Source organism: Desmodus rotundus, chromosome 8 (assembly GCF_022682495.2).
Source record: "Desmodus rotundus isolate HL8 chromosome 8, HLdesRot8A.1, whole genome shotgun sequence".
NCBI lineage: Eukaryota > Metazoa > Chordata > Mammalia > Chiroptera > Phyllostomidae > Desmodus > Desmodus rotundus.
Window position 1 is genome coordinate 61,761,492 of NC_071394.1, and position 25,515 is coordinate 61,787,006.

Consider the following 25,515-nt stretch of genomic DNA (forward strand, 5'->3'; position numbering starts at 1 on the left):
CTGTTTGTTCTGTGGGCCCCACTCCAGGAGTAGCTAGTGGGGGGAGTAGGGAGATAGAGGTCCTCCTGCCACCAGCCCTGAGTCCTCTGGGTTCAGGGCATTGATGAGGTTTATCTTTTCATTCTCCTTTTCTTCCTGCATCTTACTTTGGGAGAGGCCTTGAGGTCTCTTCCATTCTTTGTACCATCAAGTGATTCTCCATCCCTGGTGAAACCCCATTATGCAATGATATAAATGCATTGACATAACAGGTTTCATTCAATCAATTCACTTGCATGATAGTATAGTTATCTAGGGAACCATCCATTGACCACCTTTTTCCACAATCCAAAATATACATAAGCCACACAATATTACAATAATAAATAAACACTTCCTTGGACAATGAATAATGACTGCATGTACTCCAGCCCACTAAAATTCTACCCAGTGGGCTCCCTCTAGGAGTCATACAGAAAAAAAATGACATTCACAACTCCATCCACAACTCCATTGTTCCAACAAAGTGGCCCCAAGCAATGAGCTCCCCAAAGCTTGACTACTAGCCCCCAAATTTGGGTGATCCTTCCTCCTTCCAAGAATCTGTTCCCTTCCAAGACCCATTTCTTTTCCACCTGCTGGACATATTTAGGCAGTTGATGTGTCTAGTGGGCATGCAGAGAATTTCCCAGCAACTGGGAAACACCACAGTCTCACTACTCAGGGAGTTGACCTGCCATGAGTGACTAGGCTCTCACTGGAGTCACCATTTTCTGTTAATGAACCCAGATAGTGGGGGGTTCCTACTGCCTGCTGTCTACCAGGCAATACTCCAAAGACAGAGTTCAGTGGAAAGGAAAAAGGAATCTTATATTTAAGCATGTGATTTGAAATAAAGACAGTCAATTTTCTGTGTCAAAACTTATTTCCTGGCAAATAAGGCACAATCAGAAAAACAAACCCTACCACCCTGTGCTAGGCCAGGCCAGCCCTAGGCTGTACCTGGAATTCCTTTTCTCTTTTTAAAATACAATCCTTGGGAAAAATGTAGGTGGCTGAAGTACACTTCTGGTAATGGCAGGTTTGACGCCTCTCCTCTATTTCCCAGGCCTGCAGAGCCTGGGCTTGCAGCAGGAACCCCAGTACTGGCTGCAGAAGCTCCACAGTCAGGGCCCATGCTAGAGCACTCATGGGAGGCAAGCCAGTGGCTGCTGGGCCCGACTTCTTCTGTTGGGGAGAGGCATGGGGTTTGCCACCTGGCCTCATGGCACATAAGGTCAGTTGGTATGGTGCTCTTCCCTTCTCTCTTTTGCACCTGCTGCACTCTAGGCAGGTCCTGAAACCCTGAGGAGGTATACCAGGAACCCCCCTGGACCACACTGTCTCTTGCTGTTCTGGGAACCTGAGCATCCCATGTCTGACCAGCAAGGGGAGGGGCTGCCAAGTGCACAACATTTCCACATGCCCTTCTATTTAGAGACTGTGCTCCATAATGCCTTGCAAAGCAGAAGTGGACAGGATGGAATGTCCTTCTGTCCAATCACCTCCCTAGCTCTAGTGAACTTCTTTTTTTGAATAACTTGACTCCCATACAACATCCTGGTTGCTGGGGTGATGAATTCATGTTCAGCTCAAACCCTTCCCCCACTTCTGCATGGGTGCATCTCCTCATTACAACTCCCCCCTCTCTGGACCCCTCCCCAACACAGATGGCTCAGCAATAAGCCCAGTGCAGGCCTCTCAATGGAGCACAGGCCTGTCTGTGCAGACCCTGTGCCCCTCCCCCAGTGAGGGCATGTCAAGTGTTGCCAGTGTGAGCTGGTGAGCTGCAGTAGGAAGAAGACAGTGTGCCATGATTAAGAGGCATAAAGCCACAGACTCTGAAAGATGCCTGAAGCTGGACCAGAGACCAGCAAAGCCACCTACATTTATGAGACTTTGGGTGAGAGAAGGGGTTCTTGGCAAAACTTTCGACTGAGCTGGCATAGGGTGTCAGGGTGATTTTTCTTTGAGTGTCTTAGACTGAAGTTTTGACTCTTAAATAAAAGTTTCCTTTCTTTTCCACTGAACTGTATCTTTGGAGTTTTGCCTGGTAGGGGGAGCGCAGTAGGACTCCTCCTACTGGTTGGGTTTGGTAACACTACTGACCTTGATGGAAAGAGACACCTCCATCTCAGACAAAAGATGATGCTACTATGCTACCTCAGCTGTTGGAAGGAAAGACTCCTCTCTGACCATTAACAACTCAGCCAATGGGAAGCTGCCATATCTCAGCTAATGAGAAGTCACTATACTGGAACTTTCCTTTTCCTCCAATGGACTCTTGCTTTACAACAGTCCCTCCCAAGTATATAAAGGAGCGTGACCCCTAATCAGCAGCTGAACAGCCTCAGCAGTGTCTATACTGCACCAGAGGGTGGAAGCAGCACTGCCTGCTGAAGTACCTGTGAAGCCTCAGGTGGCAAAGATGCATCTGTGGGATGTGATAATCCTGCCTGTGATGGTGGTTGTGTGCAATGGTAACATCCTCAGCTAGGTGAAATTGTGGCCTGAAATGAGCGGCCACTACCTGTGTGAGTTCTTCATCAGCTGTAGACCTGGAAGCATTAGCCCCACTCCTCCCCTGCATTCCCCTCATGTAGCTGAGCTGATAAAGGCACAGAATTTTTTAAAGCAGGTTTTACAAATATTTTGTTTATTTTAAAGAAGCTGGTACACACAATGGCCATTTAAAACCCATACTCCAGGCCTAAAATATAAATAAAATATTAAAGAGCAGTGTTCTGTTGTATATGCTTCTGCATGAATAACTTAATTAACTGCTAATTACAGAACATACCAGAACAGTGAAATAACAACTGTTCTGGGATGTTCTGACAAGATTTTCCTTTAATCTTTTTTTTTTTTAATTCAAAACAGATTTTATTAATACTGATGATTTTATTCTGGGTTTTTGTACAGAGAACTTTCAAATAATTATAAACTTAGAGTAAACATTTGTCTGATTAAATAAAACCTTAATAGCATTCCTTATGGTCAAATTAGAATTAAAACAAAATTATGAGATATCAGCACATAAAATCATCCCTCTGACGGCTGGAAAACTGAATCAAAGTCATGGAGGGTACATGTTAATGAGGGTAGGCTATGCTTGGAGAAAGCTGGGTCTTTTCAATATATACTCCTTGTTTACTTCATCACCATTCTCTCGGAGCTTGAACATGGGAATCTGTTGACCATCCTTGAGCTTTAAGAAGACCTCTTGAAGGTGCCACCTGTTAAAGGGGGCATCTCTGGATGAGATAACATAGAGATGGCCCGTTGACCTGGATCCAGAGATGGGAATCTTCAACTGGGCATCAGCAATGTCCACGAAGTTGTACTTGTCAGTGAGTTGAAGATAGTGAATGTTGAGAGGAGTGCCCAGAGCTTCCAGAGCCTCAGAGTGGCTATGCATCTGCTCCAATGCCAACTGCTAATAGGAAGCCTTGGAAAAAGTTTTTTGTACAAGGTAATACACAAGGGCATAGCCCCCACTAGTCATCACACTGATAAAAAAGACCAGTTTTCCCAGAGGCACTGGCATCCTGATTCCTGTCAGGGAGAGAGGTACCACACCGAGAGCTGCTCGAGGATTCCTACGGGAAGTGCTCCTTTAATCTTAAAATGCTTTCTCTTTAGTGAAGCTGTCTTCCTCGTCATTCCTCTCCTGTATCTGTCATCTTGACTCCAACCTGATATTCTTCTTTTGGCCAAGAACTTCATATTTTAAATTTGAGAATAATCTGTCATTGCAAGGATTTTTCTTGCCAACTTTTACTAATGTATTGAGGAGACAAACTTCTTTGTTTGACATTATTTATGACTAGGAAAATAAAGATAAAGGCGATAAGTGAGAGGCCGAGTTTCCAGAGTGGGGAGCCAGCTGCTTGGTGTCACATTCTGCAGGCTTTTCTCCCTTCCTCTGCATGGAATCCTCCCTGTTTTCTGCTGTGTGCCCTTCCTCACCCTCTTGCTGTGTGCCCTCCAGGCCATGTGAGACAAAATAGGAAGAGGGAAGCTCCTGAGAGGCAGGGGAGTCAGGGGAGCTCTCTACAATTTGTCAGATATGGAGAGGTAAAAATTAGTGATTGTGTCTGCCACAATGCCTGGATTTGAGGAACATCATGATCTCAGACAGAGGGAGGCATAGGGTAGTGAATCAAATATTTGTTTTCCCTTGAGACATTCACTGTTTCTAAGCTTTTCAGGACAAGTTTTTCCATTCAATTTCCTCAGTTTTCCTGAACTCCCATTTGTATATCTTGAGTTCAGCAAAACTGGCATTGCTTAGGTCCTCCGTCCTGCTATGAATCTGTAAGTGCCTGTCTATAAAAAGGGGCAGATTTTAGTGTTTTCTCCCTTTGTTTTCTTGTAAAGGATTACAGCCCTGCATTGTGTGTTTCTCAATATCTAAAAAGAGTTATTTCATGCTTTCCCAGTGTTCTTGCTTTTTATGGTGAAAAGGCAAGTCCAATAACAAGGCAGATTCTGTCATGGTTTGAAGTAGGAATGTTTTTTTTATTTAAAACTTTTCATAATTAAAATAATTTCTTGCATTATAGTATTAGAACATCATTGAAAAGATTAATATGTTACTTTAAATTATCCTATTTAAAATATTATAGTAGCTACTTATAGTTATTGAAATTTGAGCTCCCAAATTTGAGATGATTCATAAATCAACATAATATTAATAAGTGAATTCAGATTAAACATCAAGGGCAGATTATCAAAGAATATCAATGTTGTGAATAGAAACATTTTGAAAAGCTTTTTTTTAGCATTTTGATCAGTTGCCATCTTTGTTCACCATATTTAAAATATTTATTTATTATTTAATGATTTAATTATTTCTATATTTTAATATCAACACATACATATACATTTGTATATGCACCTAACTCAAACACTAAGTACATGGGTTACTTGGTGGAGTTCATACTCATTCCTCCATCTGACATCAAAGCACCCACAGCACAGGAATGAAGCACGTGAACCAGGATTTAAAATTACTAAAACTCTAAATTTAAAGTTCTTCATCCTTTTATACAAAAGTGAAGGAATTTTCTGGACTAAATGAGGATTGTCAGGGAAGTAGGGGAGACAAGAAGTCATAGACATATTATTTCTACAATGAATCCCCTACCACAGAGCTCTGCCCCATGTTATCCTATTTGTCTCACACCTGTTCTTAACAGTAGAGTATAAGTTGCAGGTGAGTAAAAGGAGGCTTGGAGAGACATTTGTGATTGTCCCAAGGTGTAAGATATGTCAGATACCTTATTCTGAAACTGAACTCAAAAATACGTCTGAAGCGATGCAGCTATCAGTATGTGTTTCTATCCACCTCTGTATCCCAAACTGTGTTTTCGTGAAAATGTAAAGATGGTGGGTTACCTGAACCATGACACCAATTCTTCATCCTTAATGTCAAGATTCTGATGATTATTGGAGTGGATATGTTTGATGATGAAAACTGTCAATTTAAGTTAAAAGGAGGTTACAACTTTGTAAGGAATGAAGAAAAATAGATCTTATATAAGGGATACTTGTGATTTATTAATTACTAATTTTTAATCCATTTTCTAATGAAGCAAATTTAAACAGGATTAAATAAATATGTATACAGATACAGATACATATATATATATATATATACACATATGTAAAAAAGGGAATGATTTATTTCCTGAAGTTTTCTTAAGAATTAGTTAAATGGGCTAAAATATTCTTAAATTCAATAAGAATTCAGTGAAAGTTTTGAAATTTACTGGCATCATGTTATTTTGTAAAGACAATTGTGTCTAATTTAGTTTTTTTATTTATTGTAAGAATTATATAAGTAACAAAGAATGCTTAAATGAATAGCTCTTCATTTTTTGGTGGTTAAAACTAATAGACATGTTAAAAATGTAATTGGTCTTATAATATAAGACATAAAAATAGCATCAGCAAAAAAATGCAATATATGATTATACTTTCCCCAGCTTGTTGACATTCTCTTCCTCATTGTCTTGCTTTTGAAAACAAATCTGGGCACCAAATATTAAAGTATTCAACTGTTACACTAACATTTTTAAAACATCCAACACAAAAATAATTGTTATAACATCTGTTTCTTTTTCAATAAAATCCCATTTTCTAGATTGTTTGTAAAGTACCACAGGCTTGAAGGAAATTCAAATTCCCTACTTCCTGTTTTGAATTTATAGACTCTTTTAAATATATTACCATTGAATAAACACACTTAGAAATCTTATCTTATTTGAACATTAAGGGAAATAATGCTATTCTTCTTGAAATATTTCCTCTCCATTACATTTCAAGTCCCACCTCCTTGAAGTGTTCTCTGTTTTATCTATCCTAAACCTATTCTGAATTCCCATATCTTATTTTCTCTTTCCACTTGCATAGTCTTATATACTCTTTACTTTTGTATGGGGTAAGCCTTTAAAATCCTCAAGGATGAATACCTTATTCTCTCACTTTCCCCTCAGCAAAGTGTCAAAAATAGAGCAAGTGTTCCAAAAAGATTTGACTGGTCTCAGGTGGCTTTGAATAACAGAAGTATCCCCTGGTACCTGATATGAAAGTAAGAACTATGTGGTCTTCAAACTATATACCAAGGAATCAAAGGTGCTAATCAGAACCTGTTAACAGTATCTCACAACCAAACTAGTTTGAACAATTTCTCAGAGAATTTTCCTGGAAAAGTCATAAGTTGGTGAGCTCTGGGGCAGTTGGTCCTTGGTTTCATCATAATTGAGGCATCATAGTCTCCTGGAGACCATGCATGCACCCTTTTATTTCTACTCCTGGCTATTGTACAGTTGTCAAATACATATCTCAAACTTTAAATCTGAGAAATATTTCAGCATGGGGACTAAGAGGTAGTTTATTATAGCACCTTCTGTTTTCAAGATGATTATAACAGCCATAAAGGTCAGTGCTTGGAGACTACTAACAGCCTAAATATGCCTGAAATAATAGAAAAGAGATGAAAATTTACAGCAAAAATTTTGAGGGAATTTAGCACTTATTTCTTCCTTAGATATTTTAAAAATTAAATTGAATATGTGGTCTACTTGTCGGAAATGGCTGGCTGCCCTCAACAGGTGTGGAAGATCTTTCATAGCCTGGAAGGTGGATGGTGCACAGCAAGAGGGGCTTTTGGGAGCCATAGTTTCCATCAGGCAGCCGTGGGGGTGGAGGCTGACAGCAAGCCCTGGAGTTCACTATTTCAAGAAATTAGCGCTAGCTGATGTGGCTCAGTGGATTGAGTGCTGTTCTGCGAACCAAAAGGCCGCCGGTTCAATTCCTAGTCAGGGCATATGCCTGGGTTGTGGTCCAAGTCCCCACTAGCGGGTGCACAAGAGGCAACCACACATTGATGCTTCTCTTCCTCCCTCTGTTAAATAAATATTAATATTTAAGAAAAGAATGCTGCAGAGAAAAAAGGAAGGATCTTGAAACATACAGTGGTCTGGGTTCATCCTTAAATATCATCTCCAACCTCCCCAGGGTGGGCTGGCCCTTTTATTGGGCCCTGGATGAGATAAGTTCATCAGTTTGTTTCTTCTCCCTGTCTGCTGCCAACCAGCAATCTGTACCTCATGTCTCTTCTCCTCTGAGTGCTTGGGGGGACCTGCATATTTGGGAATGGTTGAAGTTCCTTGGGCTGGATCAGTGGCATTTGAGTAGTCATCATTAAGTCATGCTGTTCCAGGACTTGTCTCTGCTCTCCCATTCTGCTCCCTGTTGGAACCAGAAGAATGAGGAAGGAAGGAGACTGAAAGGAAACACACCCAAATGGCTCTTTTTGTCCAGCCCTCAATTTTAAAACATGTGCTTTGGCTTCAGGCTTTCCTGAAGGTTGTTTCTTGTAGAACATAATGGAAAACTGGCAGGCTGTCCTTCCAGATGTGGTCTGATATGGTTTGCAAGTTGGCTTTCTCTCTCGGATGGAGAACAAGTGAACATCCTTTGCATCTCCCCACCCAGTTGGCCCGCAAGTCTTACACAAGGCACCTGCCTAGGCATAAATACCTTGGTGAAATTCACCTTCCCCTCCATCTTTGTCTGGGCCTAAGTGGTATGTACCTGTAGTTTTTGAATTCCTAATGCCTAGATGTTTGGTATATGCCAGAACAATGGAATGATGTGGTCTGTTATGTTCAACTCAAATCCAGCCTTATAGTTTCACGGGCATTTTACCCTCACATTACCTCTTGGGTTTCAGTTTCTATTCCCTGGGCTGAAATGGAAATAAGCTAATTTTTCTTTTGTTGATGGTAGCAGTAGGAGAACCAAAGAGCCTGTTAATAGCATTTGATAGGGATGTAACCCATAACTACCACAATTTTTATGGACCCCACTTTCTTCCATTGAAGTTGGGTATGGTTGGTTTTCTGCAGCTTGTCAAAAGCTCAGGTTGGTCCTGGTCATGCACATGCTTTTACCAGTTTGGTCTTCCCCAGACCTGGCATCCTGTGTTTCTATTTCTTGGGGGCACATTCTTCTATGACTTCCCTGTTACAATGGTTCTCTTCAAGTGTCATCTACAGGCTCTGGCCTGCCGATACCACCCAACTGTAAGGCTCACCTGACTGAAGGGACTTCTCTGAGAGCAAACAGGACCAGGGCTGCTTCCAGGACAGGATATCTTCCTTGGGTGCTCACTGGCATCTTCTTGTAGCCCTCCTGCTGAGGCAGCTGCCTGGGAAATTGAGTTGTGCTGCTCAGCGAACCAGCAAAAAGTTATGCTTCTCCCTGCATCCTTACTTTCTAACTCCCTGTCCTTGACTTCTGATTTAATTTTTTTTTTTTTTTTTTTTTAGCAGTAAACTTCTTCCCTCCAGGAAACCAAAGAGTGAGGTGTTTTGAGCTATACCTGTGGCTGCTATTTTTACCCTGTTTGTTTTCATGTGAGGAACTCATAAACTGCCCTTTTGTGAGACTTGTTGAGAAAGAACAGTCTCTGTCATGACCCTCTTTAGTGGAGCCAGGTCATTGGGTCCCTGAATGCTTGATGTGGACCCCGGCCCATGGGGTCTGTGTGGTGTGGCTGTGATGAACAAATTCACATGGACTACAGAAGTCCTGTGGAGAAAAAGGGACCACATGGCCATTCTCTAATTGAGAGAGGGCCCCGACCCCTGCCTAGACAGGCTTTTATTGCTTTTCTGGGCACATTACATGGAGGATGGTCTTCATTTACTATGCACAGGTTCACTTTAGGTGATTACCTTTTACAGACAACAAAGGAAAGAATGTTGCTAATTACTTCAAAAGAAAGAATGTTGCTAATTTGATGTTTGCAAATCAAGGGAAAAGTGGTTGAACTGGTTACACTCCATACTTGGGAGGTTTAGCACAGATTTTAGGAAGTTACTTTAAAGATATGCAATAAACATTTGCTGCCTCAATTCAGGGTGAGGGAGTTTTATCAAAAAGCAAACCTCATAGCAGCCTAGGTACAATGCAGGCCTGATTCCTCATGGGAAAACTGATCCATGGGCTTCAGTCCTGTGTGAGGACTCCCTCCCCACCAGTTTTACGAATGAGGGGCTGGGCTACATTCGCCATGCCATGCGGATAGGTTCCCTATAAATGCTGTTGGTAGATCCAGGAGTAGCTGCATGATCTGAGATTATGGAAAACATCAGAGCGTTCTGTAGAGAAGGTTGAGATGTTAGAGGTTCAGACAAGGATAGCACTGTATGGACCTGAATGGACATGGACATGAAGGGCCCCAAACAGCAGGCTTTGGTGGACACTTTAAGGAAACAGTCCTGTTATAAATGGCACTCCTCAGAAGCAAGAATCAGGGCAGTCAGATCTTTCAGTTTACGTGGTTAGGAGCTCCTGAAGAATGACTGCTGTGTTTTGCAAGGTAGCTTAGGGACAGGCTCAGCTCCATGCTTAGAGTGCCTTTGATGTGGATCAGTCACCTTGGGAAACCCAGATGTTGCTTACACTACCTATGACTCACTGGAACATGAAAACAGTTCTGACACCCAGCAGGGTTTCCTCCACCACTGGAAGGTAACACCTGGTTGTCTGGTCTTTGCTCCCAGGGCCCAGGACATTCTTGTTCTCCAGCTAGTCAGTTGGCTCTTCCCTAAGTGAGCACCTCTCAAGGTGTTTGGCAGGCCATTCTGAGCTCCAGCACCGTGGGCAGTGTCCTTTGTGTGTCTTGACTGCACGTCCAGCAGGGCCTGCGCCCCTAGCTAGGGTGTATTGTGTGCATGGATAGTGCAACCTCTTCTGTAGCTGCCTGCTGTGTGCTCAGGGAGCTGTGGGTTTGAAATGATGCAATTGTGAAGGGGGACACTCTTTGACATTCCTGCCGTGTCCATCTACCCATCCCTTTTCCAGTCCTGAGCACAATGGTCTGACATTGGATTTTTGTAAAATAAATAAATAAAAAGACTTAAAAAAAGGAAATATGGTGTAGATATATTGTAGAAATATGTGGGAGTCTACAAATTACCAATAATATTCCTTAATCACTACCTTCTTCGCTTTGTCTCTCATAACTCTTCTATGAAAGTCTTTTGGAGGAAACTTCTTTGATACCCAAACTGTTTTTTTTTGTTGTTATATTCAGCTGAATGTATATGATTTAATTTTTCAGACACAATTTTGATAAATATATACACAAAGAACAAGGCAACATTTTATTTCTAAATTCTACACCGAAGATTCTCTCTGTGGGTTTTACTTAGTAATTAGTTCCTTTTGATAAGGAACAGCAAAGACATTAATGAGTCAATCTGATTTAAAAGTTCATTGATTCTCTGCTGGCTATGTGTTTCTCTGGATTACCTTAAAAAAACTCAGTAGCAAGTAGAGAGCCCTTTCTTTGCTCCTTGCCAAGTAGGATTTTCAACCAGGGTAGTTTACTCTATTTTTTTGTTTTGTAAAATCTTGAAAACATTTGTCTTATGGAATTCTATTATTATTTTTTAGATAGAGAGCACATTTTTGCACTTGATGGATAACCTATTGACTTGAGAAAGGCTTTGTTTTTCCAAAGAATCTGAACTTATGAAACAATCGAAACATTTCATTTAAATGAAATTCCACAGCAATAAAACCTCCATTTTGTACAAACATAGATGGAGTTCGGTTTCCATGGTTACTGGTTACTAGCCCTGTGCTTTCCCTGGTTTTCTATGGAGCTGGACTAGAGATCAAGCCTCGAGTGTCATTATAATGAGGTCGAAACTGAGAGTAATGCTTTAGTTGATGGCCATGAAGCAGTTTACAACACTTGTAATTTTAAGGTTACCATTATAAAAAAAGACACCACGGGGCTTTTTCCTCCCTAAACTAACTGCTTATTCAGTAATGTCTTGGGACTAAGAATGAGAAGAAAAGGAAGTATAATTGTCTTATCTATCTATTCTATGAAGTGTTACTAAAAAATTTACTCATTCATAAGGTTGAGATTTTAAAAAGCATGGAATATTTTAAGTAGAATATTATAGGGCGTGTGTGTGTGTATGAAAAGAAAATAGAAGTTTAGAAATGTGTATTTTGACCTAAGGTAAACCAAACAAATAAAAAAAATTGAAACTCTTAGAAGAAAAGTTATCCCCAGATTCATAGTTCAAGGATCACTCTGATCCATTTTATTCATGGAAATTATTTTTTTTTCTTGTGAAGTGACAATGAGAGATACCCCCCAAACCAGATTTTATTTATAAAAAATCATACATTTAATTTTTACATGTTTAAAGTTCAGTCACCTTCAAAGTATTCTCCATTTGATGCAATACACCTGTTAAGACTTTTCTCCACTGTTCAAAACAGTTTTTGAACTTGTCAACTTTGATACTTTTTAGTGCTTCTGCTGCTTTTTGTTTTACCTCTTCCACATAGGCAAAATGTTTCCCTTTAAAGACTTTTTTCATCTGGGCGAATAAAAAAAGTTGGGGCAAGATTGGATGAATAGGGAGGTTGGGGCATGGGTGATCATGCCATTTTTGGTCAAAAATGGGTGATCATACCATTTTTAGTGGTGTGGGAAGGTGTGCTCATAAATCACCCATCATGTAATGGGGTCAAATGTGTTGAAAAGGTCTTCAAAAAAAATCCACTGAAGTTGAACACAGCCTCTCACAACACCAGCTGGTACACTAATACAGGTGGGTTCCTAGAACATTCACATAGTGGGGGAAGCCTGTACTACAAGTTTCCCACCTTCCAGAAGATAATTCCATTTTTGGGGGGTCCCCGCTTATATAGTATAGATTTGGAATTGTGTTTCAGTAACCTAAGCTATATCTTAAAAATTACATTTTAGTTGTGTATGTGCTATCTGTGTAAAATTAAAACAGCTTCATATACTCTTACTTTAATTTGGCATCTGTTTAGAAACTATGCCATTGTTATTATCTCCAGATAAACCCCCAAATGTCAAGATTATATAGAAAAAGGACCAAGGGAACTGATGGTAGAATTATTTGATAGTAAACCTACATATAATACACTTCAAGAAATTGAGCAATAGCCCTTATCACCTGACAGATGATAGAAATATATTAGGTCCTTTCACCATTGTCTTCTAGTTGTTCTTGGAGACACAGCATTTGTACCAAGCAGAAAACCGAGTGCTCCCCCTTTGCTTCAAATGTGTGCATTTTTGAATGGCCAGAAAGCAATACTTTTCCTTTTACAACTTCTGGAGTCCCAAATCCCACAAGTAAGCTGTGATAGATAAGGGAAAAACTGGGAGTGCCTTGAAAACTGTTTCTAGGTCTCATATTTATCCACACAATTCATTTAGTGTTTTAAGATGTTAAGTAAGGAGTTTATTCCACTTACATCCAATGAAATAACACTAGAGCTGGTGCCTTGCCCTGGGGTCTGAATTCATGGCAGTTGTGTAGTTAGATGGGAAAAAATAAACCTTTATTTTCATTACTCTGTAACTGAAGTGTAGCATCCCTTTCAAGTTTGAATGTAGGCAATAAAGCCCAATTATATTAGCCAGACATACTACTTTCTCCCCAAAAGAGGTCATCAATGTTTTGATATCATATTTCAGTGGTTTCAGGTTTCTTAAAATATATTTTATGTGCATGGATAATTTGGATTTATGATACTTATGAGAACTTTTATTGTTAACTATTAGTAAAGAAGCATCTATATTGGTATATAATGTATTTAGTTTTAAAGTAGACTGTTATCTATTATTTTAATATATTTGTTTTCTTAAAATTCTATTTAATTTTCTTATTTTTTAAGATTTTATTTATTTATTTTTAGAGAAAGGGGAAGGGAGGGAGAAAGGGAGGGAGAGAAATATCAATGTGTGATTGCCTCTCACGTGACCTCTACTGGGGACCTGGCCCACAACCCAGGCATGTGCCCTGACTGGGAATTGAACCAGTGACCCTTTGGTTTGCAGCCTGCACTCAATCCACTGAGCTACACCATCCAAGGAGCTTTTTAAAGATTTCTTTGTGTTTCATTGTACTGCCAAGTATTTTAATGGCTCAAAAAAAAAAAAAAAAAGAATGGAAAAGAAAAGAAAAGAACCACTGCTTGAAGCAGAATATTGGCTGGAAATTGTGTAACAGACTGGGATTTCTGTATGTCCATTTGCTCTTTAGCCCTAACTGCAAAGGGAGAATGTAGCCAGCACCCAAGCACTAAGCAGTGCCAAGGAGAAGCAGCAGCACCAGATATCCTGCTGAACATCAACTCTAGTTAACTCCCACAAAGTTTAATGATGGAAAAAGTAAAAACACTTCAGATCAAAGGAGATAATATTAAATGAAGACTTAGAAAATGACATTACCTCTGAAAATGAACTGTTATTACCAAAACCATAAAATTACATCTGAAAAGCTCTTTGATATCCTTGCTATTGAAAATCATCAAGACTGAAGAGATGAAATGGGAGAAGAAAAAGAGAAAGAAACAAGGAAACAAAATACCTTTTCTCTGAATTAAATTTTCATAAAAAATTAAGAACAGGATTTCCAAAGAAGAAAATCAATTTAATGACATGGGAGATAAACTTTAGATACTTTCCTCCATTGCAAGGAAGGAAAAGAAAAGGAATGACAGAGAATGCAATTATGAGTGTTTCAGCAGGGGGAAAAAAACAAGAATAATTAAGGTCATTATTCAAGAGATTAAGTAATCACTGGAGAAATTTTTCTTCAAAAAAGAAAATTGCTGACATATACAAAATGAAGCAACCTCCAGGGAAAACTTTATCAACTTCAGGTAAAACTTAAAAAAAAAAGAAAGCTCTATTTTAGAAAAAAGTCACCTGGGCACATGAGGAAAAATAAATCTAAAACAACACAAATCAAAAGAAGAAAAATAAAACATTATCTATAAAGAAACAGTCTAGCCTCCAAATTCTCTGTAACACTAAATAATCATATGTTGGAGGAGGATGTTTAAGAAGCCTTGAGATAATTTTTATCTAAAGGAATTTCCTTAGAAATAAAACAGGTATTCAAATATACAAAGAATTCACTTACAGATTAGTTGGAAAATGTTTAAATGGATACAACTGTACTTCAGCAACAATTTAAAAAAAGAAAGAAAAAATAAAAAAATAAAAGTTTTCAGTAAGTATTTCAGCAATACTGCAATTAATTTAATTATAAAATAATTCTAAATGAACTGATCATAATTGAGGAAACCAAGTGTAAAAATATGACAACTAATACAAATTAAGCCTAAATCATTGTTGAAGAAAATTTATGAAATAGGAAATGAATTGCAATAATCTTGGTGTAAATCATGTTTCCTTAGTACACATTATAATGTGGGAATGGGCTTGTGAAAATTAAGGGGTGTTGAATTTTTTATCATAAAATAGAGATGACACTTTATGATGATTCTAATACTATTCAATATTTCAAACTAGCTTCAGACTTGTTAATGTAGTTAAATTTATTAGAAGTTTGTATAGCAAGAATGAATACCACAAAATCCTTTTTAAAAGAGGGAATCTACAATAGGAGATTTAGTCGACTTTGAATCTAGGATCAAATGATTGAAGGCTGGTCTTTTCACATGGGATTGATGAAGACAGTGCTAAATTTATGATATAATTTAGGTTTGGTGGACACAAGAAAACAGTGTCTTGAACTGAACCTTGCCTAATAAGCAAAAGGCTTATCCAGGTGAGAAGATTATGTCTCTAATAAAATGACTATGGGAATTTCCTGAATGAAATATTGAAGTTATATAGCAATTTACAGCCTTATCTTTCATAGAACAACGTATTTTTTTAAAAGAACAAATGACATAATCATGTTGCCATAGGTGGTCTTCAGGCTTATTTAAATTATGTTGATACACATGACCTTAATCATGTTTTTAAAACTTTTTAAGTAACCTGTAATAATATTAACATCACTTTAAAATTGAATTATAATTATAGCAGATGAATATCTGTGTTCATATATGACAAAACTATATATCTGAAAATATTAACATTTCTGTTAAAAATATAAATGCTTAAACTATTATATTGACAAGAAAAGGCTTAATTTGATAAAAGGTAATAAAATTAAAATATATGCTATTTATAAAAAATATACAAACAGAAAATTAAAACAAATAGGCAAATGTTGAAATGGCAGATGCAAATAAAAATATATTCAGTATTTATTTAAAGCAAACAAAATAAGAGTCCTGTAAGGGACAAAAGGTGAATTTTAAATAGAATAAAATATAAGCCTTAATGATGAGATGACATATGTTATACAATAAATAGCAGAGAACAGCAACAGATAGAAAAAAATTCTTAGAAATCTGAGGAAATAATCAAAATTATAAATTTTAATAGATTAAAAATTCCAGTCTTTACCAGAATAAGCATGTACAAATATATAAGTATGTTTGAAGAATTATAATCTATGAAATAGTTTAATTATTGTGGAAACAGAAGATTGTGTGTTCAATTCAGCATTATTTCAAGCAAATCCTATAAATATGAAAGGTCCAATTACATGACACATTTTCTGACTTGTATGTGAAACAGATGGAAATTGTCAAAGCTTTAAATGTTATCAATAACAGCAACAAATTCAGCCACTTTTAAATTTAAGACAATAGAAAACTTTCTCAAGCAGTTTTGAGTCAAAGTAAAATTAAAACCAGTAAAAAACAATTAAATATGATGAGGAGACTCCTTACCAAAGCTCACATGATTCCACCATGACTACACATAGAAAAAAAGCAGTAACTTAAAAAACTTTCATTATAATTGGTGTTTCAGGATTCTTAGGGTATAATCCTAGCAGTGGGATTGCTGGGTCAAAAGGCAGTTCTATTTTTAGTTTTCTGAGGAAATTCCATACTGTTTTCAACAGTAGCTGCACCAGTCTATATTCCCACCCACAATGCACTAGGGTTCCCTTTTCTCCACAACTTGGCCAGCATTTGTTGTTTGTTGATTTGTTGTGGTATGTCATTATGGTTGTAATTTGCATCTCTCCGATGGCTAGTATGGCTGAGCATCTTTTTATATGTTTCTGGGCCCTCTGTATGTCCTTCTTGGAGAAGTGTCTGTTCAAGTCTTTTGCCCATTTTTAATTGGGCCATTTGTCTTCCTGGAGTGGAGTCCTATGAGTTCTTTATATATTTTGGAGATCAAACCTTTGTCCCAGGTACCATTTGCAAATGTTTTCCTATATGGTTGATTCTTTTTTCATTTCAATGCTGTTTTCTTTAGCCATGCAGAAACTTTTAATTTTGATGAGGTCCCATTTGTTTATACTTTCCTTTATGTCCCTTGCTCTAGGGGACATATCAGTGAAAATACTGCTGTGTGGAATATCTGAGATTTTCCTGCCTATGTTCTCCTGTAGGACTTTTATAGTGTCATGACTTATATTTAAGTCTTTTATCATCTTGAGTTTATTTTTTTGTGTGTGGTGTAAGTTGATGATTGAGTTTCATTTTTTGTATGTAGCTGTCCAAATCTCCCAACACCATCTGTTGAACCTATGAACCCCAATGTTCATAGCAGCAAAATTTATAATAGCCAAGTGCTATAAGCAACCTAAGTGCCCATCAGTAAATGAGTGGATAAAAAAACCATGGTAAATTTACCCAATGGAATACTACATAGCAGAGAGAAAGGAAGAACTCCTACCCTTCATGACAGCATGGATGGAACTGGAGAGCATTAGGCTAAGTGAAATAAGCAAGACAATAAAAGAAAAATACGACATGATCTCACCTATAAGTGGAACTTAATCAACAAAACAAACAAGCAATCAAAATATAACCAGAGACATCAAATAAGGAATGAACTGACAGTAACCAGAGGGGAGAAGGTGGGAGATAATGGGAGAAAGAAAGGGAAGAGTTGTCAAGGAATATGTATAAAGGACCCATGGACAAAGCAAAAGTGGGGTAGGATTGAGGGTGGGAGGTGGGGATGGGCAGGGATGGGGGGGAGTGGTGGAGGAAAATGGAGACAACTCTACTTGAACAACAATAAAAAATGGAAAACAACTCAGCAAGTACAAAACATAAAAAAGTTAGAGTAGGAACATAAATTAGCTAATCAATATTTCAAGATATTAGACTAAAATACATACAGAGAAAATATGACTATAAAGTAGATAAATGGAAATCTAATTCTTATACATTTTTACATGAGTGCTGTAGGTCAAATATTTGCCAACTAGATATCATGAATCATGCAGATTAATCCTCATACCTTTCCCATAGGACAGTCTTATGTAATTTTATAGAATACTATCACATTATTATACCATTTTATACTTGAGGAATCAAAGCCTTGTAGAAGTTAAATTTCTTGTGTAAGGGTATGTAGTTTACAGGTTGTGTGGTTGTAATTTCATCACTGTTTTCTTTGATTCCAAAGTTCATTCCTTAACCAGTGTGTTAGTTTCCTATTGCTGCTGAAACAGATTATAACATACTTGGTGGTAAAACAGTCCACACTTATTATCTTATTATTCAGGAGGTCTGAAGTCTTAAATGGGTCCCATTTGGCTAAAATCAAGGAGTGGCCAGAACTGTATTTCTTCTGGAAGCTGTAGGGGACAATTTCTTTCTGTTTACCAGTTTCTAGGGCCTACTGCATTCCTTGGCACATGGCCCTCTCATTTTTTAAAGCCAGAAATGATCTGCTGAGATTTTCTCATGTAGTAGGACTCTGATACTGTGTCCCTCCCTATTCTTATAAAAATCCTTCTGATTACACTTGCTCCACACAGACGATCCAGTATAATTTTCCTATTCTAAAGTCATTGGATTCTATCTGCAATCTTAATTTTCTCTTGTCATATTACATAATATAGTGACACATTCTGGAGATTAGGATGTGAACATCTTTGAGAGGCCTGTTACATAAGTATCCCTAAAATGTTACTCTTCTAAGTATTGACTCTTTGAATGTAAAATCTGCAATTCTGATGAGGAAAAAACATAGTTACTAGAAATGAAAATATCTAAATAATAATTAAAAATGAGTGTGTACTGTATTGGTAAGATTCTTTGCAGAAGACATTCTTTAAATGTTTATGTAGAAAGGAGTTCAGTAGAGGATACATCTTGGGTGCAGCATTTTTAGGAGGGCTGCAACAGTATAGCCAAGCATAGAATTAGCGCCAGTGAGCTACTTCACCTCCCTGGTACAGAAGTTACCTGCACTACTGCTGGCTCAAGACTACATACTCTGCTTCTTTGTACTCTGGTGTATCAGTCTGCTCAGGCTGCCATACCAGAATGTCACAGACTGTATGGATAAATGTTAGGAATTGATTTCTCACAATTTGGGTGGCTGGGGAAGTCCAAGATCAGGGTGTCAGCTTGCTGGGGTTCTGGCGAGGATGTATGTCTTCCTTGTTTCTAGAGATGGGTGCCTTTTCCCTGTGTGTTCAGTGCATTAGAATGACCTCTTCTTCCTTGTGCTGGGTTGGGGGCTAGCAAGCTCTGAGATGCCCCTTCTTATAAGGACACTAATCCTTATAAGGATTATGACCTTACGCAACCATAATTATGTCCTTAGAGGCTACATCTCCAAACACAGCCACATAGGGAGTTAGGGCTTCAGCATATGAATTTTAGGGATACAAACATTCATTTCATAACATCTAGTAAGACAGTGTTTACATGACTAGTCTGAATTATCATGCAACTAACTTCTGAACTCTAGAATCCTACTGGTACTTTGACTGGCAGAGCCAGGATCTGGTATCAGCTCCATACTGATATAGGTGCAAAGAAATATAGTGGTTGTATTTATTTGTTTGTTTTTTGGAAGTTGAGATTCAAACTGTGGGACAGATGTTCCAAATATTTTGGGAAGCCACAGAAAACAAAGTCTATAAGAAAAGATATAAAAGAAATATAAAAATAATTTTATTCTGTAAAAACATTATTAATTAATTTCTAAGGTCTTTTTTTGTGAAATATATGAATCATTGGGAATTTATCAAAGTTGACTAAAATAATTATAGAAAACCTGAGGAAGTTAAAGTAAATGAGAATGTTTCCCTACTCCCTGAAAGAGTGGATCTGGGTTATTTCATAAGATAACTTTTTTCAAATCCTTGTGGAACAGATCATTTTCAGCCCATTTAAACATTTCCGGAACATAAAGATGAAAAGCTATCATGTGATGCTAATAACAAAACCTAAAAAGTATAGAAAGAAAATATCAATCTTAATTATAAATATAGATGCAAAAATAACAAATAAATCATCAACAAATGATCTCCAGCTGTATTTGAAAACCTCAATCCACCATGGCCAGTGGGTTTGTTTCCTGAATGCAAGAATGGATCAATACTAGGAAATCTATTAAATCCTTCATATTAACAGATTTAAATGGAATGTATATTTAACTATCTCCATGTGAAATTTGACTGAATATAATTATCATTTATAGATCAAATGAAAGAATAGAATTTTTGCCTTGATCCAATAAAACTGTATACATATATATCTTAGATTCAAGTACAAATCAATTTTCTGTTGTGATTTCATAGAAGTAAATAATATATAGGCATATTTAAAGGAAGTCCAGTACAAATCTTTTTATCATTTACTTTATCATTTTCTTTTAATTTCATATGTATGCTACTTCATTGTTAGTATTTGAGATTTATTCTTCCCTATTCTGTAGCCCCCAAATGAAAAAAAGTGACTTCTAATTCACTCATCTATTTAGTAATTCACTCACATACCAGGTATTTACTGAGTAACTACTCTGTGTCAGACACTGTTCTAGAATATTGAGATACATTAGTAAACAAAAGTTACTTTCTGAAGCTTATATTTTAGTAGTAATTTTTTTCTATTGTGGATGTATGATTACTGGGATTTACAGACATTAGAAATAGAAATATTATATATTTTACAATCTCTCATCAAAAGAAATTAATATTAATTTGCCAGTAGAAGTGATATTTGGATATTTTAAACTTCTGTCTCGTAATTCTTAACCCAAAGAACTGCCCCTATGTAACAGAAAATAATTAAAAAAGTGTATAATTTGTGTCAGAGCAACTTACCATGTACAACCATAAGTCTCTATCTGCAAGACCATTTTTTGCATATTAATTATAGTATCTATGACTTTTTATAATATCCCTTGTCTCAGGACAACTTTAAATATCCTCTCTGTTATTACAAGGTCAATATTGAATTTAATTCAACAAATATTTTGAATTATTATGATTGTTATATCTTATTTAATGAAGAGATTTATCCAGAAATCTTTACTCTCAAAGACCTTATAGTTGGCTGGGCAAGATTGTCCAAAATAATGAACTTCCACATAAATAAGGGAATATGGGGAAGATAAAAAACAAGGAAAAATAAAACAAAATAAATAAATGCTAAGGGCATAGTCATTAATCTCAGCCTTAAGAAATGAGCAAAAGCTAATAAAGTCAGAGAAGTACAAGGGTGAAAATATACTTGAACACTGAAAGATGTTGAGAAGTTCAGAGCGGCTGGAAAATAGGGTACATCAGAGCAGGGTGGCAAGAGATGTGTCTGGAAATGTATAATTGGAAGAACCTGAAACAGTTTATCCTGTAAGTAATAAAATATGGTAAAATTTTTGAGGACCAAGATGTAATTTGTGCCTTAGTGCAGTAATGGTTGCTATCATGGAGTTAATTTGGGACAAGGCAGAGATTATAGATATGAAGACTCAATTAATAAGCTATTACCATGATTCATTTGAGATATGATATGGATCTGATCTAGTTATTGGAAGAAAGAATGGAAAGGAAGTAGAATTTACAGATTAGATGTGGATGATAGAAAGAATTGGACATGACTTCATTATTACCCAGAATGACTTATGAGGGTGGAGATGTGGTTATTTAAAAAGAGACCATAGGTAAAAAAGGAACTTTTGGTGTAAACTTTATTTTGCTTATTTTTAGCTTTGGTTGTGTTTAATTTGTGTTGCAGGAGAAATTTAATGTGGAAATGAGGGCAGGTAATAGTATATTTGAATTAAGACCAATCTCATGTTCAAAATTCCACCTTACACTTACCTAAGTATTTTGAATATTAGTGACATTAACTATATCTTTTATAACATACATAATTACAAAATATTTTATAATAAATATAATTAGAGAATATTTTATATATTGGTTAGGAATTCAATGTGAAAGTAGTTCCCTCATCATTGGATGGATTGTGTATATTAAAATTTTGGCAATTGTAAGAATGGAGTCTAGCAAAGTGAGGAAAGACAGAAAGAAGAAAATAAACATTCAATACTATCCAAAGAGAATTTTGATTTACTTATGCTCCTTTTACTCAGATTAAGGAAAGGATTAACCAAAGAAAATTTAAGCACAACCCATGGACACAGACAATGATATGGGGATCGGCTTGGGAAGGGGGTAGGGTGGGACTTGGTGGAGGTGGGGAAAGGGGGAAAAAGCAAGAACTGTAACAGCACAAACAATAACAAATAAAATAAAAAAATAATCAATAGAAACACATATTTTGAAGGCTCACTAAACGTGATTAAGATAACATTCCCATTTGTTTATTTTTTTTCTTTTGTTTCCCTTGCCTGAGGAGATATATCAGATAAAATATTGCTACAAGCAATGCCCAAGATTTTATGGCATGTTTTCTTCTAGGATCTTTATGGTTTTAGGTCTAATGTTAAGTCTTTAACCCATTTTGAATTTATTCTTGTATGTGGTGTAAGAGGGTGTTCTAGTTTCTTTTGTCTGCACATATCTATCTGGTTTAACCAAGACCATTGATTGAATAAACTATCTTTAGCCCACTGTATGTACTTCATCTGTTGAATATTAATTGAATACAAAGATACGGGTTTATTTCTGGGCTGTCTATTCTGTTCTGTTGATCTATGTGTCTGTTTTTAAGGCAGTACCATGCTGTTTAGATTACTATAGCCTTATAGTATAGTTTGATATTAGTAAACATAATTCCTCCAACTTTGTTCTTTCTCAGGATCAATTGTAGTTATGCAGGGCCTTTTGTGGTTCCATATAAATTTTTGAAATATTTGTCCTAGTTTTGTGAAATACATCATTGGAATGATGAAAGGAATTGTGCTGAATCTATAGATTGCTTTGAGTAGCACGGACATTTTAATGATGTCAATTCTTCCTATCCGTGAACATGGTATGTGGTTCCACTTATTTGTATCCTCTTCAATTTCTTTCTTCAATGTCTTGTAATTTTCCAAGTACAGGTCTTTTACATTATTGTTTAGATTTATTCCTAGGTATTTTATTCTTTTTGAAGGAATTGTGAATGGGATTGTTTTCTTAATTTCCCTTTCTGATAATTCATTATTGACATGTAAAAATGCAATTGATTTTTGGATTCTGCTACTTTGCTGAATTCATTTATCAGACTAAAAAGTTTTTGCACAGCAAAGGAAACTGTCAACAAAATAAAAAGGCAACCCATGGGATGGGATAACATATTTGCCAATACATCTGAAAAGGGGTTAATATCCAAAATTTATAATGAACTTATAAAATTCAATACCAAAAAACAAACAGTCCAATTAAAAAATGGAGAGAGGACCTGAATGGACACTTCTCCAAAGAAGACATACAGAGGGCCAATAGACATAAGAAAACATGCTCAATGTCACTAATCATAGAGAAATGAAAATTAAAACCACAACGAGATATCACCTCAAACCTGTAAGAATAGCTATTATCAATAAATCAACAAACATCAAGTTTTGGTGAAGATGTGGAGAAAGGGGAACTGTCCTGCCCTGTTGGGGGGAATGTAGGTAAGTACAGCCACTGTGGAAAGTAATATGGAGATACTTCAAAAAATTAAAAATGGATCTGCCTTTTGACTCAGCAATATCACTTCTTGGACTATATCTGAAGAAATCCAAAACACTAATTTGAAAGAAAATAAGCACCTCTATGTTCACTGCAGCATTAATTACAATTGCCACGATACAGAAGCAGCCCAAATATCCATCAGTAGGTAAGTGGGTAAAACAACTATGCGACATTAACACAATGGAATACTGCTCAGCTGTAAAAAAGAAGAAAATTGGGGAAGATGGCAGCAAATTAGCTGGGAGCTGAGTCCACTTATCCCTGCTCATGGATGAAACACCTAGCCAAACTTCTGAGGAACACAGGAAACAGAAAAAAGTATCCCAGCATATATGAAGATTGGAGACCAAAAATTGTAGAGGACATTGAAAAATCAGAGAAGTAGGAGGAAGCTGTGAACTCAGGATAACTCCAGGAAGAGGAAACCTACCAACAAAGGAAGCACCAACAGAAAACAAGAGAAGAAGGTGAAGGAGGGAGTAAAAGCCACAATAACTCAACCCAGGACATATCTGGAAATAAAACTAAATAGTGGAGAAATTACTCAGAACAAACAACTGAACAAGAGCAAGAGAGAATCCTCAAATCCTTGTGCACAAAGAAGAACCAGCTTCAGCACAACCTGTCCACACCCCCACAACAGAATACAAGATGTGGTGGATGTAGTGACCCTCAGTTAACCAGCTTGAGGTAAGGACCCACCAAAGAAAGAACCAACAACAACCAAAACCCAAAGGCATACAGAGAACCAACATCAATGACAGCCCAAGACCAACAAGCTCAGGAAATCAAGGAGACAGCACCACTGAAAATCACAGATCTTCTACCATAGAAGTTCACACGATAAACACAGGGGGGCAATTTCAAAAGTAGAAGCTAACAAGAAGAGTCTCAGAGACAATGGGAAGACAAAGAAACAATCCCCAAATGAAAGGAAAGGAAGAAGCTTCAGAAAGAATGCTAAATGAAATAAAGGCAAGTCAATGATCAGATATTGAGTTCAAAACAATGGTGATAAGGAATCTCGATGAGCTCAGAGAGAATTACCAAAACTACAAGGAAACTATAATTAACTCACTGCCAAATACATCAGCATGAAAAAGGAACTGTCAACAAAGGACAAGAGGAAATGAAACATACAATTTCTGAACTGAAGAACACAGTAGAAGGAATCAAAACAAGGCTCTATGAAGTAGAGGATCAGATCAGCAAGCTGGAGGACAAGGTAGAAAAAAACACCCAGAATGAGCAAGAAAAGGAAAGGATGCTCAGAAAGAATGAAGAGGGGTTAAGGGAAATGCAGCACAACATGAAACGTGATGATATCCGTAAAATGGGCATACCAAAAGGACAAGAAGAAGAGCAAGGGATAGAAAACCTGTTTGAAAAAGTAATGATGGAAAACTTCCAAAATTTCATGAGAGAAAAAGTCACACACAGCCAGGTAACACAGAGAGTCCCAATCAAGAGGAACCCAGAGAGGCCCACTTGAAGAGACATCATAATTAAAATGACAAAATTCCAAGATAAAGAGAGAATCTTAAAGGCAGCAAGGAAAAACAGGAAGTAACATATAAGGGAGCTCCGATAATACTAGCAGCTGACTTCTCAATGGAAATGCTCCAAGCCAGAAGGGAATGGCAAGAAATAATCCAAGTAATGAGAACCAGAGGCAGGCAACCAAGACTACTTTAACCAGCAAGGCTCTCAATTAAAATGGAAGGCCAAATAAGGAGCATCCCAGACAAATGAAGTCTAAAAGAATACACCTCCACCTAACCAGCTCTGCAAGAGATGCTACAGGAACACAGGAACACAGGAACAGGTGCTTCAAGAAGGAAGAGATGCTTCAAGAACAGGAAGAAATCAGTGAGATAGAGAGGAACACAGGTACCAAAAAATGCCAATGAATAAATATGTATCAATAATAACCTTAAATATAAATGGATTAAATGCCCCAATCAAAAGACACAGAATAGCGGAATGGATAAGAAAACATGACCCACACATATGCTGCCTACAACAGACCCACCTCAGAACAAAAGACCTACACAGACTGAAAGTGAAGGGCTGGAAACAAATCTTCCAAAAAAATGGAAAGGGAAAAAAAAAAAAAAAGCTGGGGTAGCAATACTCACATAGAACAGAATAGACT

At 37.1% G+C, this 25,515-nt stretch overlaps 1 pseudogene; it reads right to left on the reverse strand.

Moving 5' to 3' along the window:
• Positions 1-2,913: 2,913 nt before the first annotated feature.
• LOC112320804 (uncharacterized) overlaps positions 2,914-25,515 on the reverse strand; it is a 32,976-nt pseudogene continuing 10,374 nt past the window's right edge.